Raw genomic sequence first — 20,501 nt, 5'->3', positions numbered from 1 at the left:
CTTCCTTTTTTTTTTTGGTCGCACTGAACAGCTTGTGGGATCTCAGTTCCCTGACCAGGGATCGAACGTCGGCCATGGCAGTGAAAGCCTGGCCATCACAGAACTCCCTCTTCCTTTTTAATATACTCTCCTAAGGCTATAAACAGCCCTGTAACCACCACTTTAGTTGCAACATACAAGCTCATTTCTAAACATTTTCTAATTTCCATTAAGATTTCTTCTTTGACCTAAAGAGTTATTTAAAAGTGTTTTTAAATTTCCAAAACTGTATTTTAAGAAAAAGACTGTATATTTGGATTTATTTATATTGTCTTATTTTATTCCATGAGTTCCATTTTTGCTGTGTTTTTTCCTCTTTTGAATCAATTGATTTTTTCTTGTTCCACTTTTCCACTTCTATTACTTTGGAAGATATTCATTCTTTTTCTCTTCTTTTAGTGGCTATCTTTGAAATTCTAACATGCTTACTTAATTCAATAAAACCTAGAGTTAATTAACATATGTACCCTCTTCTTGAAGGGACCCCTAAAATGTTTTGACTCTAATCCTCAACAACATGAGTTGCTATTGTGAAGCCTTTAAATTCTGTGTTTTTTGTCTTCTTTTAATCCCACAAATTATAAATTACTAATATTACCCACATGTTTAACTTTTGTTTTCTACTTAAAGTTCTTTTGTATATCTCGGAACTTCTTTTTTGGATAATTTTCCTTATTCAGTGACAAATGTTGGTGGTAAATGCTTTAAATTTTTTTTATATTAAAATGCCTTTATGTTGCCTTTATTCTCTGAAGACAGTTTCACAGTATATATAATTTTTTTGGCTCTTTTCAGTTTATTGCATGAAGGAGTTACACTAGTTCAAGTTAAAAGCAGACCCCAAATGGTTACATTATACAAGCTGTGAGGTTTTTAAACTTGTGACAAGGGACAGAAGGAAAATTTTGCTCATTGCAAGGAAATCCTCACGTAAGCTTCAGTGAGCCAGAAGCATTTAAAACCTATGAACCTTCAGCTGATTGTCCTTAGCCAGTCCAGTCTCTACGAGGAACTGGCATATGTTCTAGCTCTGGTCACCCTGTAGCTGAATTACTTCTCCATATTCTGGATGCTCAAGTACAGTACCATTGCAGGCAAATTTCTTCTTAAACGCCTTCACTAGTTTCTTTTTATCGTAATCATCAGTGATCCCTTGGACAGTAGTAAGGGTCTTCCTGCTGTTTCTCTGTTGAATTCTTATATGGATATAATCCTCAGTGCCAGCAGGAAGCAGATCATCACCCTTACTTGCATCAGCAAAGGGGTCGAAAGAGTGGAGGTTCTGGATAGCGGACATACGATATGATTCCTTTTCCTCGGTGGAAATGGCCTGCAGAAGGTGGCAGCTGGAAAAGGCGGGTGGGGGGGACAGAGCGTCAGGAAGCGAGGGGGCTCGAGGGGGAAGCTGCTGAGTCCTCAGTGGCGGCTCAGTGAGTGGGCCACAGTATATATAATTTTAAGATGAAAATTATTTTCTCGAAGCACTTTCAACATTATATTCTAATACGGCTTCCAATGTTGCTGTTGAGAAGTCACCTATTGGTCTAATTGTTCTTTTGTATGTGATCAGTCTTTTCCTTGTAGCTTGTTTTAAGATCTTATCTTTGTCTCTGGTGTTCTGCAGTTGACTGTGATGCATGTAGATATTAATTTCTTTTTATTTATCTTGCCTGGAATTTCTTAGTTTTCCCGAACCTGCAGATTTTTGTTTTTTCAAAATTCTGGAAACTTTCCAGCTATGGTTTATCTGAATGGTTCTCCCCCTTTTCTATTATTTCTTTGTAGAATTCTAAAGAGATTAATATTGGGCCTTTTTGCTTTATCCTCCATATCTCTTAAGCACTCATATTTTCCATCTCTTTGTACCTCTTTTTTGAATTTTGTGTGATTTTTTCAGATGTATTTTCCAGTTTCCTAATTTCTCATCAACTGATGCATAAAACTTCATCAAGGTTTTTAATAACAATTATTATATTTTTCATTTCTAGGTATTCTATTTAGTTCTTTTTCAAACCTAGCAGGTCATTTTTTTTTAACATCTTTATTGGAGTATAATTGCTTTACAATGGTGTGTTAGTTTCTGCTTTATAACAAAGTGAATCAGTTATACATATACATATATCCCCATATCTCTTCCCTGTTGCATCTCCCTCCCTCCCACCCTCCCTATCCCACCCCTCTAGGTGGTCACAAAGCACCGAGCTGATCTCCCTGTGCTATGCGGTAGCAGGTCATTTTTGATAGTCTCTTGCTCTGTACTTTTTTATTTCCTTAAATGTATTTAACATATCTATTTAATATCCTGTATACGATAATGTAAATATCTAAGATCTTTGTGGGTCTAGTTATGTTTTACCTTTTTTTTTTCCCTGTTGTCTGCTTCCTCCTGGAAGTTGGTTTTCTTGTGTAAATTGTGACTTTTGATTGTGAAGGACTTTGTTAGAACTCTCTGTGGGATTTCCATGTGGCCCGAGAGTAACAGTGTTCTCCCATGAAAGCTTTCAATTTGATTTTCCCTGGTGTTTGAGGCATCACAAACCTAGGTCCACTTTAAATTAAAAATCGTGGCCTGTGATTTTTTTGTGCCATTCACATAATATATATTCAATCTCCAAACCAGGTGTCATAAAATCTCAGGGAGGTATTTAAAAAAAAAATTCTACTCAAAGTTAAAACTTAGACAAAAAAATTTTCCTTACTGTCTGTCCCTTCCCCCAGCTGTAGGCCTCTGTTGTCCAATACTAACCACTTAGCCACATGTGGCTGTTAAATGTAAATTAGTGAAAATAAAATAAAATAAAATGAAAAATGTAGTTCATCCGTCCCACTAGCCACATTTCAAGTGCTCAATAACCACATGTGGCTACCGTATTGGTCAGTGCAGATATAGAACATTTCCATCATTGTGAAAGTTTTATTGGATAGTGCTGCTCTAGAACATTTGAATCTACACATGTCTCCAGGGTGTGTGGTGTCTTCAGAACTAGGTTACACCTTTGAACAAACCCTTGTCAATCTGTGTCTTAGTCTGTATGCTTTCTCCCTGAAGATGTGCAAGTCGTAATACCCAGAATCTGTGAATATGCTAATTTACATGGCCAAAGGGACTTTGCAGACATGATTAACAATCTTGAGATGGGGAGATTATCCTGGATTATATGGGTGAACTCAATGTAATTACAAGGATCTTCATAAGGGAAACAGGAAAGCAGGAAATACACAGTCAGAGAGGTGATGTGGTGACAGAAGCAGAGGTTGGAGTGATGTACTTTGAAGATGGAGGAAGGAACCATGAACCAAGGCATGCAGGAGACCTCTAGAAGCTGGAAAAGGCAACGAAACAGATTCTTCCCTAGAACCTCCAGAAGGAATATAGTCCTGTGACCCATTTTAGACTTTTTTTTTTTTTTTTTTGCGGTACGTGGGCCTCTCACTGCTGTGGCCTCTCCTGTTGCGGAGCACAGGCTCCGGACGCGCAGGCCCAGCGGCCATGGCTCACGGGCCTAGCCGCTCCACGGCATGTGGGATCTTCCCGGACAGGGGCATGAACCCGTGTCCCCCACATCGGCTGGCGGACTCTCAACCACTGCGCCACCAGGGAAGCCCCATTTTAGACTTTTAACCTCCAGAACTGTATGAGAATAAATTTGTGCTGTTTTAAGCTACTAAGTTCGTGGTAATTTGCTACAGTAGCAATAAGTCATACAAACTATGAAAGGAGACAGTTAAGAAAGGCTTTATTTTAATATACCAGAAATGTGTGGCTGCCAAATGGCATTAAGTTATTCTTATATCTACTCATTTCCTCTTCCTATATTTCTATTTGGCCCTGAGGGTACAAGGCCCATGCAAACAAAAATTTTAGAACGGAGACTGATGCAGGAACCTATACTCTCATTCATTTATTCAACAAATATAAATATATACTGAGTGTTTATCATGCTCCAAGCACTGTTTTAGGTGCTTGACATATATTAGTGAATAAAAGAAAAAAATCTCTGCCCTCAAGAAGCTTACATTTTAGAGGAGAGACAGAGTTGATAAACAATAAACATAATACATAAGTAAATTACACTGTATGTTAGCAGATGATTAGTGCTATTGGTGAAAAAAAAGTGTGAGTGGTCAGGGAGTGGGGATGGGCAACTATAGTATTAAATATGGTGGTCAGGGTAAGTCTCATTGAAAAAGTTGCAACTGAGCAAAGACTTGAAGGAGTTAGTCATGTGATCATCCACAGTAAAGCATTCTAAGCAGAGGAAACATCCAGTGCAAAATATTGAAGTGGGAGTGTGCCTTGTGCCTGATACCTTCTAAGAACAGCAAGCAGGACAGTGTGGTGGAGGACAGAGCAGTAGGAAATGAGGTCAGAGAGGTGATAGAGGGCAGACCATGCTGGGTCTTGTAGGCTACTGCAAGGACATAAGCTTCATACTGAGGAGGACCCCTGATTTTTAGGGTAGACAAGTGTACAATTAGCATAACACTCAGAATACACAGGAAGAGATATAGCGCTTAGAGAATGGATGAATTTTTAGATGCTGAGTGGCAAGCTTTCTTCTGAGCACCACACTTTTGTACCCATTTGCTTCCTGGACTTTTCTACTTGTATGCTGATTGGTGACTCAAACTCAGATTGCTCCAAATAAACTCGTGATCTTCTGTCTTAAACCCTTTCTCCTCTTCTGTTCTCTATCCCACTTATTGGTATCCTGTTAGAAATCTTGGAGTCATCTCCTGATTCTGCTTTTTCCCACTCCACTATGTCCAATCAGACTCCCAACCCTGTCAGTCTTAGTGTGTAGATATGTCCTCTTCTCTGTTCCCTCTGCCTTCACCCTGGTTGAAGCTTTCATCTCTCACGTGACCTCTGTAATCACCTCCATGGTTCTATAACCTGTGTACCAACTGTAGCTGCCACAGTTCCAAAACTGATCATGCCACTCCCTCTTTTTTTTTTTTTTTTTTGTGGTACGCGGGCCTCTCACTGTTGTGGCCTCTCCCATTGCGGAGCACAGGCTCCGGACGCACAGGCTCAGCGGCCATGGCTCACGGGCCTAGTTGCTCCACAGCATGTGGGATCTTCCCGGACCGGGGCACGAACCCGTGTCCCCTGCATTGGCAGGCGGACTCTCAACCACTGCACCACCAGGGAAGCCTGCCACTCCCTCTTTTAAAGATCTCTCCTGGGGACTTCCCTGGTGGTGTAGTGGTTAAGAATCTGTCTGCCAATGCAGGGGACATGGGTTCGAGCCCTGGTCCAGGAAGATCCCACATGCTGCAGAGCAACTAAGCCCATGCGCCACAACTACTGAGCCTGTGCTCTACAGCCCGTGAGCCACAACTACTGAAGCCCGCATGCCTAGAGCCTGTGCTCTGAAACAAGAGGAGCCACTGCAATGAGAAGCCCATGCATCACAACGAAGAGTAGCCCCCACTCGCTGCAACTAGAGAAAGCCTGCACACAACAATGAAGACCCAACACAGCCAAAAAAAAAAAAAAAAAATCTCTCCTGGCTCCTACTGCTTGTAGAATCTTGTCCCAATCTCTCCTTCTATTCTCATTTTCCAATATGCTTTTTTATGTCTCCCATGCTCTAGCCGTACTGAACCTGTCACTATAATCCCAGCATATGCCACCCTATCACAAGTATATATATATACCTGAAAAAGCAGTACCTGCTAGCTATTATGATTATCAAATAACAACGGATTCTTTCTTCCAGAAATGCCCTTACTCTTTCTCTTCACCTTCAAAAATACTTATATACCTTTCTACTCAATTCAAATGCCACCTCCTCTGTGAAGCCTTTCTTGTTTCCCTCAGTAGAGTCTGTTGCTACTTCTTGTGTGTAGCTCCAGCGTTCTGTATCTATAGCCCCTGTGCCACTTAATACAACACATCGTGATTATTTGATTACAGATCTGCCTCCCCCAACAGACTCCAAGCTGCTTGAGGGCAGGTACCATCTCTACTGATTTTTTCATGCCTAGTAGCTAGTAGTGTCAGGCCCAAAAGAGGTACTCAATTATTATTTGGTGAAATAAAGAATGAATGACTGAAATGATTCAGGAAAAATCTATGACTTGCTAGTCAAGAAGAAAGAGCAAAAGAGGGGAATTTCATACACAAAGCAGCTGGCCTAATAGCTCAGAGCTGGGAGGGGTAGCCACAAAAAGACTAAAATTGAAGATGCGGGCTGGGTTATAATGGGAGACGAGAGCAAACAGGAAGGGTTGGGTGGACCTAGCTGGGGAAGTGCTATGAAGCCACTGCCCAAAGTCTGGATTTTCATTTGAATGAGTAGGGAGTTGCTGGAGAGTTATTAGAGACATGGTTGAAGCGAAGCCATGAAAAATGACCTGCACTGCAAGGCTGGAAGGAGGCAGCAAGGCCAGCCAGAAGGCAGTCACAATAACCCAGAGCAGAATGGGCATGGCAAGTGCAGGCAGGAGATTCAGGGGGCACAGAAAAGGAGGGGGCTGGATTTGGTGAATGATTGCATTTGGGAGAAGACACAAAGGTAGTGAGAATTGCTGAAGATTATGAAAAGCAGAGTAATGCACAGGAAGAACACGAGACCAGCAGTTAGGAAATCAGGGTTCAGTTACAGCACAAAAATTATTCCCTATTAACTTAGTCTTCCTGTGCCTTACCTTCCTAAAGAGTAAAACAAAGAGGTTCCCCATTCAAATTATCGGCAAATCCAGAATCCTTCAATTCTACTTCAAAAATATTTCTTGAATCACACCATCTTCACTGCCACCACCCTAGTCCAGGCCCCAGCAGTCCTCAGCTGGACCAGTCTATTAGCCTGGACAGTGGTCTCTGCACCCTCTCTTGTCCCCACACTATGTGGTCTCCACACAGCAGTCAGCACCATCTTCTAAAAATGTCAGTTCGCTTACGTTACTCCTCTGCTTAAAAACTCTTTGACCCCCACTACAATTAGAGTCAGATTACACTCCTTACCTCAGCCTACAAGTCTCCTACATAGTGTGGCTCCTGCCTGCCTCTCTGACCTCATCCCACCCCCCTCACCTCACTCAATACACCCCAGTCGCACAACCTTTCTGCTTTTTCTTGAGCATATCCAGCTCTTTCCTACCTTTTCACATGCTGTTCCCTGAAATGCAGCTTTGTCTGGCTGGGTTCTTCATGGCTTTGGTACGTCAGACCTAGATTTGATCCCCTCAGAGAGGTCAGTCCTGATCTCGGTATCATCTGTTTATTTCCTTAGCACTTATCACAATCTGTAATTATTTTATTACTTGTTTACTGCTGATCTCCCAGGAGACTACAAGTTCTAAAAGGTAGGGCCCCTCTGTCTACTTCACTGGGCATTTGTGAGTGAGTGAATGAGTGAATGAATGAATGAAAGGGGTGATGGAAGCAGAGTTCACCAAAAATGGAGTTGTGAAGAAAAATGGAGGAAAAGATTTTGAAAAGAGTTCCGTGGAATCGTGAGGATAGCATAACTAGTTTCACCCAGCTCGTAGTAAAAACTGTTAAAAGGAATTGAGACAGGAGACAGAGAGCTCAGGCAAAAAATCATGGAGAATCACAGAAGCTGCAGCTAATGGAACTCAATTCAAATTACCAGAAATTTGTTGAGTACTTACTATATGCCAGACTCTACGCTGGGCCTCACTGTGAGACGTATAAAGATGAGTGGACACTTCAAGAGTTTATATTCAGGAGGCCAGAAATAGGAGAGAAGGAAGTGCAAGTGATAATAAAAGGCAGAATTTAATCAAAGGGCGCTGGGGCTAACAAGAAGGGGCTCAGGGAAGGCTTCAGAGAAAGTTACTCTGACGCTGAAGTCAACAAGTTCCAGTCTACAATGAAATACGAGCAGATGCTTCTCTCTGCTCTTCCCCACAAAATACTTCTGAAAAGTAGGATGGAAAGCAAAATATTTTTCAAGATGACTTTTGAGGCACTGTGTTAGTGGGGAAACAACTACGTGGGTTTTGGCCCTACCACTCACTATTTGGGAGACCTTGGACAATTTGCTCATTTCTTTTTCCTAACTATTATTGAGGGCCTGCGCTAGGCACTTTCATATATACTATTTTATTGAATCATTTATCTTTTCTAAGCTTCAGGTTTCTCCATTCCCTTTGAACTTTAGCAGACTAGATTTCTGGTTCCCAGTTGGTGCTGGGTACAGACCTGCAGGTATTCCTTTTTGCCTTCAGGTAGCACCCACACTTTTGCACCAAAGCAACAGACTGGCTTTTGGTAATATCCTAAAGGCACTAGAGTGCACTTTGGCTATTTGGCAGATGGGGAAAAAGATGAAAAAGTTTAAGAAGTGAAGCATAAGTTTCTTTGTGGCACTGTTGGATGAGCACATTTTGAAGTGGTAAACAATGGGGACTGCCTGCCATGGTAACCTGTTGTATATTGCAAAACGGAGATATTAAGGTGTCAAGAAATGACCACCCTAAAATGTTACTAATGTTAAGGTAAACTGTAATGTCAAAAATTGTAACATGATTGTCTCGAGGTAATGCTGTAAAGACAGGTACTTAGATGACTGGCAAAGTGAGATGGGTGAACAAGAGAAAATCTGTCAGTGCATCTCCAGGAACGACCATGGAGAGGACTGTCTATTTTTGGACAATGGCGTCTTTGCTTCTGTAGACAGAACTATTCCTAGTATGGAGAAGGGCAATTTCTCAGGTACCTAGGCTTGATTAAAAGAAGAACAAAACTCTGGAGACTATCCAATTCCTTTTGTTCTAATTAGGTGTTTGCTGAGCAGCTTTATGGTGTATAACTGGTTTCTTGACTGGGACGACCCACCAGCCAGGAGGGCCTTTATGCTGTTGATCAAAGTCTTGTCTTGCCTAATATACTGCTCATTATAAATGACCACCTTGAGGTCTGCTTTATAAATCAGTCTCTGTGGCTTTGGTAGCATGATTCATTCCCCAGAGACTTAATCATCATGTGACTGAAAATGGGAGAGAAATGTGAGGTGGAAAAACTACAGAGCAGACTGGCTGGAGTATCCTCAAGTGCTCCTCTCCTATGAGGGCTGGCCTGAAGCAGCCAGTGGCTTTACCTATTAAATTACAGCAATAATCATCTCTTATACTTGTTCAGTGCTTTTAACTTTCAAAGCACTTTCATATATATATATAAAAAATCTAATTTTATCATTTCATCTATTATACCTTCTTTAGCTCATACTGTTTGCAAAAATACATTTGTAGAGCAGTGGCAAAGACACCAAAAGAAGCAGTAATATTGTCAACACCTTGAAAAAAAATCTGTCTATGATGGGACCTTGGCAAAATAAATCAAACTAAAGAAATAAGTGTAGTCAGAGTCTAGGCTGCAGTAAGGTGACCCGGAATTTGGAGATAGGCTCAGAATGATTCTGAGAGTGAAATAACACAAAGACATGGTTGTAGATGTGTTGCTGATGGAGACCTGGGAAATATCCAAGTGTAATCAAGGTGATCAGGGCATATCTGCAAGACTGGAATGTACTCGAAGAAAGCTGCAATCTAATCAGTTTTACTGTAAACTCTCTGAAGAATAAGGTGCTACAGAGAGGTGGTGTACGAGTTATTTGAAAAAGAGGGATTAGAGAGTGAAGATATATTACTGTTTGTCCAGCACCCCCCACTCCTCACTATGCAGAGGGACAGGAAGGGATGGGAGAGGGAAGTGTGTACATTTGTGCAGTGGCTGGAGAGCAGAGGGAGCTGGGTAGACCACGTATATGACAGACACACATATTGTGGTCCCTAAGGATGTAGACTCAATTATGAAACAGTCACTTCCTTCACTCTGATTCCATGCTCATCAAGTAACCTTCTGACTTACTAATTCAGTTTCCTAGGTCCCTTGATCCTGGGAAAGAAATGCCCTTGGAGTAGATAAGACTATTGTGGTTACCCAACAGGTATATCTTCCATTGTAAATAAATATAATTGCAATATATTTTATATGTCTCTTCCCCAATTTTTTTATTTTGAAAATTTTCAAATCTAAAGAGAAGCTGCAAAAACAGTAAAATAGATTTCTACTTTTTCTTAAACTAAATTTACCAATTTGCTGATGGAAGTTCAACTGCACCAGCACTATTTATTGAAAAGGCTGTCTTTCCTCCATTGAATTGCTTTTGGACCTTAGTCAAAAATCAGTTGGCTGTATTTGTGCGGGTCTGTTTCTGGGATCTCTATTCTGCTCTTTGATGTGTTTATTCCTTTGCCAATACCACACAGTCTTGATTACTGTACCTATATATTAAATCTCAAAATTGGTAAAGTGATTCCTCCCACTTCATCCTTCTTTTATAAAATTGTTTTAGCTATTCTAGTTCCTTTGTTTTTCCATATAAATTTAATAATAATCTTGTCTATATTTTCAAAAAACATACTGGAATTTTGATAGGAATTATTTTAAACTTGTACATAAATCTGGAAAGAATTGACATCTTTACTACGTGGAGTCTTCTAATCCATGAACACGGTATGTCTTTGCATGAATGTAGATCTTTGATATCTTTCATCAGGGTTTTGTAGTTTTAACATACAAGTCTGGTATGTGTGTGTGTATATATATATATATATATATATATATTGCAATACGCGGGCCTCTCAGTGTTGTGGCCTCTCCCATTGCGGAGCACAGGCTCCGGACGCGCAGGCTCAGTGGCCATGGCTCACGGGCCCAGCCGCTCCACGGCATGTGGGATCTTCCCGGACTGGGGCACGAACCCGTGTCCCCTGCATCGGCAGGCGGACTCTCAACCACTGTGCCACCAGGGAAGCCCTGGTATATTCTTTGTTAGATTTACACCTAAGTATTTCATTTTTTAAAAGCTGATTATAAATTGCATTGTATTTTAAATTTTGGTTTCCATGTGCTCATGGGTAGTACATAGAAATACAATTGATTTTTGTATGTCAATCTTGTATCCTGAGACCTTGTTGAAAACATTTATTAGTTCTAGGAGGTTTTTGTAGATTCCTTGGGATTGTATTGTAGACAATAATGTCATTTGCAAATAGGGACAGTTTTATTTTTTCCTTTTTGTTTTGTATGCTCCTCAGATGCTGCTTGTTATGTCTTTCAGCTATGGAATGCACAGAGCAGAGATACTGGTCTGTAGTTTTCCTTTTTTTGTACTGTCTTTGTCTGGTTTTGGTATCAGGATAACACTGGTTTAATGAAATGAGTTGTGAAGTGTTTCTTCCTCTTCTATTTTCTGGAAAGATTTAGATTTGGTTTGAATTCTTCTTTAAACATTTGGTAGAATCCTCCAGTGAAACCATCTAGGCCTGGAGCGTTCTTTTTGGGAGTTTTCAAATACAAATTCAATTTCCTTAATAGTTATAGGTTATTCAAATAATTTCATATTTGGCGAGTTGCAGTAGTATGTGGTTTTTGAGGAAGCAGTTCATTTTATTTAACTTGTCAAGTTTATGTGTGTAGAGTTGTTAGATGTATTCTGTTATTACCCTTTTGATGTCTGTAGGGTTTGTGGTGATACCCCACTTCACTCTTGATTTTGGCAATTTATGTCTTCTCCGTTTTTAAATTTGTCAGTCCTGCTAGAGATCTGTCAATTTTACTGACATTTTCAGAGAACCACCTTTCTGTTTCATTTTCTATATTATTATTGTTTTCAGTTTCATTTAATTTGCTCTACCTAGTATGTTAAGGTGGCAACTTAAATTATTGATTTGAGATTATCCTTTTTTTTTTTTAGGATTTGGTGCTGTAAATTCCCCTCTCAGCACTGATTTAGCTGTGTCCCACAAATTTTGGTATGTTTTATTTTCATTTTAAATCATTTAAATGTAATTTGTGATTCTCCATGAAATTTGCTTTTTGACAAATGGATTATTCAGGAGTGTGTTTTTTAAGTATCTAAATGTTTGGAGATTATCCTATTATCCTTTATTAATTTGTTTGATTCTATTTTGGTCAGAAAATATACCCTGTTTGATTTCCTTATTTTAAATTTGCTGAGATTTCTTTGTGGTCCACGATGTGGTCTATCTTTATTTTTAAAATTTTAATATCATTGTGATAAAGTATATAAAACATAAAATATGCCATTGCAACCATTTTAAGTAGAATATTCAGTGTATTAAGTACATTCACAGTATTGTGCAATCATCACCACTATCTATTCCAAAACTTTTCTATCACCCCAAATAGAAATTCTGCACCCATTAAGCAATAACTCCCCATTCCCCCTTCCCCCAATCCCTGGTAACTTCTAACCTACTTTCTGTCTATATGAATTTGCCTATTGTAGATATTTTGTGTAAGTGGAACTATATAATATTTGTCCTTTTGTGCCTGGATTATTTCACTTGGCATAACGCTTTCAAGGTTCATCCATGTCATAGCTTATATCAGAACATCATTTCTTTCTATGGCCAAATAGTATTTCATTGTATGGATATACCACGTTTTGTTTATCCATTCACCTACTGATGGACATTTGAGCTATTTCACCTTTTGCCTATTGTGAATAATGCTACAGTAAACACCAAATACAAGTATCTGTTTAAGTCCCTGTTTTCAGTTCTTTTGGGTATATAACTTGGAGTGTAACTGCTGGGTCATATGGTAATTCTATACTGAACTTTTTGAGGAACCACCAAACTGTTATCCACAGTGGCTGTGCCATTTTACATTCCCAGTGGCAATTTACAAGAGTTCCAATTTCTCCACATCCCCAGTAACACCTGCTATTTTCATTTTAAAAATTATAGTTATCCCAGTAAAGTGGTTTCTCATTGAGGTTTTGATTTGCAGTTCCCTAATAACTAATGATGTTGAGCATCTTTTCATGAGCTCATTGGCCATTTGTAAATCTTCTCTGGAGAAATGTCTATTTAATTCCTTTGCCAATTTTTTTTAAACATCTTTATTGGAGTATAATTGCTTTACAATGGTGTGTTAGTTTCTGCTTTATAACAAAGAGAATCAGCTATACATATACATATATCCCCATATCTCCTCCCTCTTGCGTCTCCTTCCCTCCCACCCTCCCTATCCCACCCCTCTAGGTGGTCACAAAGCACTGAGCTGATCTCCCTGTGCTATGTGGCTGCTTCCCACTAGTTATCTATTTTACATTTGGTAGTATATATAAGTCCATGCCACTCTCTCACTTCGCCCCAGCTTACCCTTCCCCCTCCCCATGTCCTCAAGTCCATTCTCTACATCTGTGTCTTCATTCCTGTCCTGCCCCTAGGTTCTTCAGAACCATTTTTTTTTCAGATTCCATATATATGTGCTAGCATATGGTATTTGTTTTTCTCTTTCTGACTTACTTCACTCTGTATGACAGACACTAGGTCCATCCATGTCACTACAAATAACTCAATTTCGTTTCCTATTATGGCTGAGTAATATTCCATTGTATATATGTGCCACATCTTCTTTATCCATTCATCTGTCAACTGACACTTAGGTTGTTTCCATGGCCTGGCTGTTGTAAAAAGAGCTGCAGTGAACATTGTGGTACATGCCTCTTTTTGAATTATGGTTTTCTCAGGGTATATGCCCAGTAGTGGGATTGCTGGGTCGTATGGTAGTTCTATTTTTAGTTTTTTAAGGAACCTCCCTACTCTTCTCCATAGTGGCTGTATCAATTTACATTCCCACCAACAGTGAAAGAGGGTTCCCTTTTCTCCACATCCTCTCCAGCATTTATTGTTTACAGATTTTTTGATGATGGCCATTATGATTGGTGTGAGGTGATACGTCACTGTAGTTTTGACTTGCATTTCTCTAATGATTAATGATGTTGAGCATTCTTTCATGTGCTTGTTGGCTATCTGTATATCTTCTTTGGAGAAATGTCTATTTAGGTCTTTTGCCCATTTTTGGATTGGGTTGTTTGTTTTTTTGATATTGAGCTGCATGAGCTGCTTGTAAATTTTGGAGATTAATCCTTTGTCAGTTGCTTCATTTGCAAATATTTTCTCCCATTCTGAGGGTTGTCTTTTCGTCTTGTTTATGGTTTCCTTTGCTGTGCAAAAGGTGTTAAGTTTCATTAGGTCCCATTTGTTTGTTTTTATTTCCATTGCTCTAGGAGGTGGGTCAAAAAGGATCTTGCTGTGATTTATGTCATAGAGTGTTCTGCCTATGTTTTCCTCTAAGAGTTTAATACTTTCTGGCCTTACCTTTAGGTCTTTAACCCATTTTCAGTTTACTTTTGTGTATGGTGTTAGGGAGTGTTCTAATTTCATTATTTTACATGTAGCTGTCCAGTTTTCCCAGCATCACTTATTGAAGAGGCTGTCTTTTCTCCATTGTATATTCTTGCCTCCTTTATCAAAAATAAGGTGACCATATGTGCGTGGGTTTATCTCTGGGCTTTCTATCCTGTTCCATTGATCTATATTTCTGTTTTTGTGCCAGTACTATACTGTCTTGATTACTGTAGCTTTGTAGTATAGTCTGAAGTCAGGGAGCCTGATTCTTCCAGCTCCATTTCTGTTTCTCAAGATTGCTTTTGTTATTCGGGGTCTTTTGTGTTTCCATACAAATTGTGAAACTTTTGTTCTAGTTCTATGAAAAATGCCATTGGTAGTTTGATAGGGATTGCATTGAATCTGTAGATAGCTTTGGGTAGTATAGTCATTTTCACAATGTTGATTCTTCCAAGCCAAGAACATGGTATATCTCTTGATCTGTTTGTATCATCTTTAATTTCTTTCATCAGTGTCTTAGTTTTCTGCGTACAGGTCTTTTGTCTCCTTAGGTAGTTTATTCCTAGGTATTTTATTCTCTTTGTTGCAATGGTATATGTGAGTGTTTCCTTAATTTCTCTTTCAGATTTTTCATCATTAGTGTATAGGAATGCAAGAGATTTCTGTGCATTGCCAATTTTTTTTTTTTTTTTTTAGGCTGACACTCTTCAAAGTTTTATTTCACTAACTTCAGGTCAAATTTCCACAGCTGTTTTCTGGTCAATTTTATATCTTTGTTTGGCTTCCCAAAATGGTAGTACCAAAAGATTTGTGGGGTAGGGAGAAGAGGCCATTTTAAGAAGCACTGTATTTACTCATCTTCCACAAGGCAACAGAGTTGGACATCTGATTGTTCAACCAAACAAAGCTTTAACAGCATCCAGGAGGGCAGGCAGGCAAACCAGGCTGTCGACACTCTTCCATTTGTCAAAATCAGACCACAGAAAACCAACTCCACACAGACCTAAAAGGTTATCACCATTCATCTTTTCTTTTTCTGCTGCTGCAAAATTTTTCTTCTTTTAATTATCATATCATGTAGTTTCTCAAGTCCTTCCTTCAGTCCATCACCTATGATTGCACAGGTGGGCTGAAAATGCCAGGGAGTTGATGAGCTCAGTTCACTCATTGCTAACAATTTCTCAATTTCTGAGAGAGAAAATGAGTTCCTCAGGTCTTGTTTTTTAGCAACTATAAGCACAGGAACTCCTTGATTTTCTGATATCCTAGTTATTTTATGAAGTTCAGTTTTGGCTTCTTCCATCCTTTCAACATCAACAGAGTCCACAACAAACACAATGCCATCTGCGCATCTGGTATATGACTTCCACAGTGGCCTTAATTTCTCCTGACCACCTACATCCCAGAAGTGAAAAGTTACTTTTAGAATTTCCCAAGGTTACCTTAATTTTTTCCATGTTAAATCCTTTGGTAGGTACAGTATTACAATTTCATTGAACTGCAGCCTGTATAACACAGTTGTCTTTCCAGCAGAGTCCAAACCCATAATGACAATGTGGAAGGACTGAAATGAAGGCAGGCTGGACAGGATCAAAGTCTGGTCTGACAATCCATTCCCCATTTCCATCTGCAAAGAAGTGTTCCAAACTGAAAGGCTTTCTTCTTACTGCTTGAGAACTCTTCTTCCTAGGGGATCCAGCTACCAGACTCCCGAATTGGAGCCTGGATCCAAATGAGAAAGCATTGGTAGGCTTTTCTACTTGGGGGCAGAGAAGCACCCCACCGCCACTCAGCTTAGCTCTCCACGCAACTCTGGTGGTTGCCTCACTAGAAACCGTGGCTCCAGACTATGACCACACCCACTCCACGTGGCCCACCCCCGAGCCCCAATCCCATTGGTCACCTGTGTCAGCGCGTCCATGCCACACGCGCCCCTGCGCCCTAACTGGTGAGAGTAACTGCCGCTCCCAGCATGGCAGAGCCAGGCTCTCCCTCGGTCCACAGGCACCACCTTTTGCCTTCAAGTTAGAAAAGAGGGCACCTGTGGAGGAGCCGAGCGACCCCTGCAGGGGAAGGGGAGCCTCGGCCGGTCGGTCACGTCACCGCCAGCCGGCTCGCTCCGCCCACCTGGGTGCACCTGCAGTGCAGACACCGTGCCGAGGTTCTCACATCCAGCCCGCGGTCACCGCTGGTGTGTTTAACCCTTTGTCCGCTGGCCAGAGGGTGCTCCCTGTGGCTGCGCCAGCCCACAGGAGTGAATGATCTGACCTGCGGCAGCTGCCGGGGAAGGCCTGCTGTCCCTGCAGCACGATCCCTTCACCTCACCGCTCCGCACCCAGCCTGCCAATTTTTCAAATGGGTTATTTGTCTTCTTGTTGAGCTTAGGAGTTTTTTATATATTATGAATATTAAATCCTTATTAGATGATTTGCAAATATTTTCTCCCATTCTATAGATTTTCTTTTCACTTTCTTGATAATGTATTTTGATCCACAATAGTTTAAAATTTTTATAAGTCAAATTCATCTATTTTTTCTCTTGTTGTCATGTCTAAGAATCCACTGCCAATTCCAAGGTCATGAAGATTTATGTTTTATGTTTTCTTCAAGAATTTTATGGTTTTAGGTCTTATATTTAGACTGGTGATCTATTTTGAGTTAATTTTTGCATATGGTGTGTGGTAGGGAGTCCAACTTCATTGTCTTGCATGTGGATATCCAGTTGTCCAAGCACCATTTGTTGAAGAGATAATTCTTTCCCCATTAAATGAATTTGGCATCTTTGTTGAAAATCAATTGGCCATAGATGTATGGGTTTATTTCTGGACTTACAATTCTATATCATTGGTCTATATGCTTGTCCTTCTGCCAATACCACACTGTTTTGATTACTGTAGCACTGTAGTAAGTTTTGAAATTGGGAAGTGAGTCCTATAACTTTGTTCTTTTTCAAGATTGTTTTGGTTATTTGGGGCCTCTTGAGATTCCATATGAATTTGAGGATTGGCCTTTTCATTTCTGCAAAAAAAAGGCTGTTGAGATTTTGACAGGTATTACAGTGAATCTATAGGCTGCTTTGGGCAGTACTGACATATTAACAATATTAAGTCTTATAATCCGTGAATACAGGATGCTGTTCCATTTATTTAGGTCTTCCTTAATTTCCTTCAGCAAATATTTTGTAATTTTCAATGTACCAGTCATTCACCTCCTTGGTTAAATTTATTCTTGGGTACTTTATTCTTTGGGATGCTATATGGAATTGCTTTCTTAAAAAGTTTTGGATTGTTTATTGCTGGTGTATAAAAACACATTTGATTTTGTGTGTGTATTGTAACCAGCAAAATTGCTGAGTTTGTTCATTAGCTCTAGTAGCTTTCATGTGGATTCTTTGGAATCTTCTATATGTATGATCATGTCATCTGTGAATAGGGAGAGTTTTATTACTTGCATTCCAAACTTAATGCCTTTTATTTCCTGTTTTCTTGTCTAATTGCTCTGGCTAGAAATTCTAGTATAATAGCAGTGGTAAAAGTGGGTGTCTTGTCTTAATTCCTGATCTTAGTGGGAAAGTGTTCATCTTTTACCATTGACTATGTTAGCTGTAGGTTTTTCGTAAATGCCCTTTATCATGTTCAGGAGTTTCTGTTTATTCCTGGCATTCTGAATGCTTTTATCATAAGTGGGTGTTGGATTTTGTCAAATGCCTTTTCTGCATCAATTGAGATGATCATGTAGCTTTTCCCCTTTGTTATCTTAATGTGATGTATTATATTGATTGATTTTCTTACGTTGAACCATCCTTGCACACCTGGGTTAAATTCCCCTTGGTCATTTTAATATGCAGTTGAATTCAATTTCCTAGTATTTTGTTAAAGGACTTTTGCATCTATAATCATAAGATATTTGGGGCTGTAATTTTCTTTTCTTGTTAGGTCTTTATCTGGCTTTGGTATCAGGGCAATGGTGGCCTCCTAGCATGAGTTGGGAAGTGTTCAATCTTATTCAGTTATCTGGAAGAGTTTGAGGCAAATTGGTATTAATTCTTTAAATGTTTTGTAAAACTCACCAGTGAAGCCATCTGGTTGTGACTTTTCTTTGTTGGGAGGTTCTTCATTACTAATTCAATTTAAATATTTTACTTGTTACAGATCTATTGAGATGCTATATTTCTTCTTGAGTCAGTTCTGGTAACTTTTTTATTTCTAGAATTTGTCCACATCATCTAGGCAATCTAATTTGTTAGCATACAATTGTTAGTTGCATTCTCTTATAATCTTAAAACATATCTCTGTAAGTTTGGCAATAATGTCCTTCATTTATTTATTTATTTATTTATTTATTTATGGCTGCACTGGGTCTTAGTTGCCGCATGTGGGATCTTTCGTTGAGGTGTGTGGGCTCTTTGTTGTGGTTCACGGGCTTCTCTCTAGTTGTGGCACATGGGCTCCAGAGTGTGTGGGTCTAGTAGTTGTGACATGCGTGCTCTCTAGTTGTGGCGTGTGGGCTCCAGAGCATGTGGGCTCTGTAGTTGTAGCATGTGGGCTCTCTAGTTGTGGTACATGGGCTCAGTAGTTGTGGTGCTTGGGCCTAGTTGCCCCACGGCCTGTGGGATCTTAGTTCCCTGACCAGGGATTGAACCTGCGTCCCCTGCATTGTAAGGCAGATTCTTAACCACTGGACCACCAGGGAAGTCCCAATGTCCTTCCGTTGATTTCTGAATTTAGTTATTTGTGTCTTCTCTCTCTCTCTCTTTTTTCTTTATCAGTCTAGCTAAAGGTTTGTCAATTTTGTTGCTCTTTTTTTTTAAAAAAAGATTATTCATTTATTTAGTTTTGGCTGCATTGCTGTGCGTGGGCTTCCTCTAGTTGTAGTGAATGGGGGCTACTCTTTGTTGCAGTGTGTGGGCTTCTCATTGCAGTGGCTTCTCTTGCTGCAGAGCACAGGCTCTATGTGCACGGGCTTCAGTAGTTGTGGCACATGGGCTCAGTAGTTATGGCCCATGGGCTATAGAGCACAGGCTCAGTAGTTGTGGTGCATGGGCTTTGCTGCTCTGCAGCATGTGGGATCTTCCCATACCAGGGTTTGAACCCATGTTCCCTGCATTGGCAGGCGGATTCTCAACCACTGCACCACCAGGTAAGTCATTGTTCCTCTTTTCAAAGAACCAACTTTTGGGTTTGTTCATTCTCTGTACTGTTTTTCTATCCTCTATTTAATTTATTTCTATTCTAATCTTTGTTGTTTCCTTTCTTCTGCTAGCTTTGGATTTAGTTATCTCTTCTTTTTCTAGTTCCTCAAGATGTAAAAGTAGTTTATTGATTTGAAATCTTCTTTTTAATGTAGGCATTTACAGGTATAAATTTCCCTCTGATTATGGCTCTTGCTGCATCTCATGAGTTTTATATGTTGCATTTTCATTTTCTTTCATTGCAAAGTATTTTCTCATTTCCACTGTGTTTTCTTCTTTGATCCATTAGTTGTTTTAAGAGTGTGTTGCTTAATTTCCACATATTTTTGAACTTCTCACTTTCCCCTCTGTTGTTGTTTCTTTTAGCTTTATTCCACTGTGGTTACAAAAGACAGTTTGAATGATTTCAATCTTCTTAAATGTATTGAAACTTGTTTTGTGGCCTAACATATGGTCAATCCTGGGGAATGTTCTATGTCCACTTGAAAAGAATGTGCATTCTGCTGTTGTTGGGGGGAATGTTCTCTCTACGTATCCTTCTGGTCTAATTGGTTTATAATGCTATTCAAGTTCTCTATTTCCTTATTGCCCTTATGTCTAGATGTTCTAACTATTATTGAAAGTGGTATTTGAAGTCTCCAACTATTACAGTAGAACTGTCTATTTTTCTTCTCAATTCTGTAAATGTTTGCTTTCTACACTTTGGGGCTCTGTTGTATAGTATATATAGGTTTATAATTGTTATATATTCCTGATGAATTGATCCTTTTATCAATATATAATGTCTTTGTCTCTTGTAACACTTTTTGACATAAAGTCGATTTTGTCTGATATTAGTATAAGCCAACCTCAGCTCTTTTTGGTTACCATTTGCATGGAATATTTTTTTCCATCCTTTCTTTCACTTTCAACCTACTTATTTCTTTGGATCTAAAGTAAATTTCTCATAGACAGCATACAGTTGCACCGTGGTTTCTTTTTTTAATTTACTCTGCCCAATCTCTGCCTTTAATTGGACACTTTAATTAATTTACATTTAATGTGTTTGCTAATAAGGAAGGCTTTCTGCC

The 20,501-nt window shown here is 39.6% G+C and overlaps 1 protein-coding gene and 2 pseudogenes across 2 annotated transcripts in view; all 3 read right to left on the bottom strand.

Annotated features, from left to right (window-relative positions):
* HDAC8 (histone deacetylase 8) overlaps positions 1 to 20,501 on the bottom strand; it is a 250,574-nt gene that overhangs the window by 85,384 nt on the left and 144,689 nt on the right. The gene's annotated exons all lie outside the window — the stretch shown is intronic.
* On the bottom strand, positions 243 to 1,393 carry LOC115849590 (eukaryotic translation initiation factor 1 pseudogene; annotated as a pseudogene).
* LOC115849587 (ADP-ribosylation factor-like protein 4A) lies at positions 14,383 to 16,293 on the bottom strand (annotated as a pseudogene).

Source organism: Globicephala melas, chromosome X (genome assembly GCF_963455315.2).
Source record: "Globicephala melas chromosome X, mGloMel1.2, whole genome shotgun sequence".
NCBI lineage: Eukaryota > Metazoa > Chordata > Mammalia > Artiodactyla > Delphinidae > Globicephala > Globicephala melas.
The sequence above is the reverse complement of the archived record's forward strand: the minus strand, read 5'-3'. Positions and strand labels throughout refer to the sequence as shown.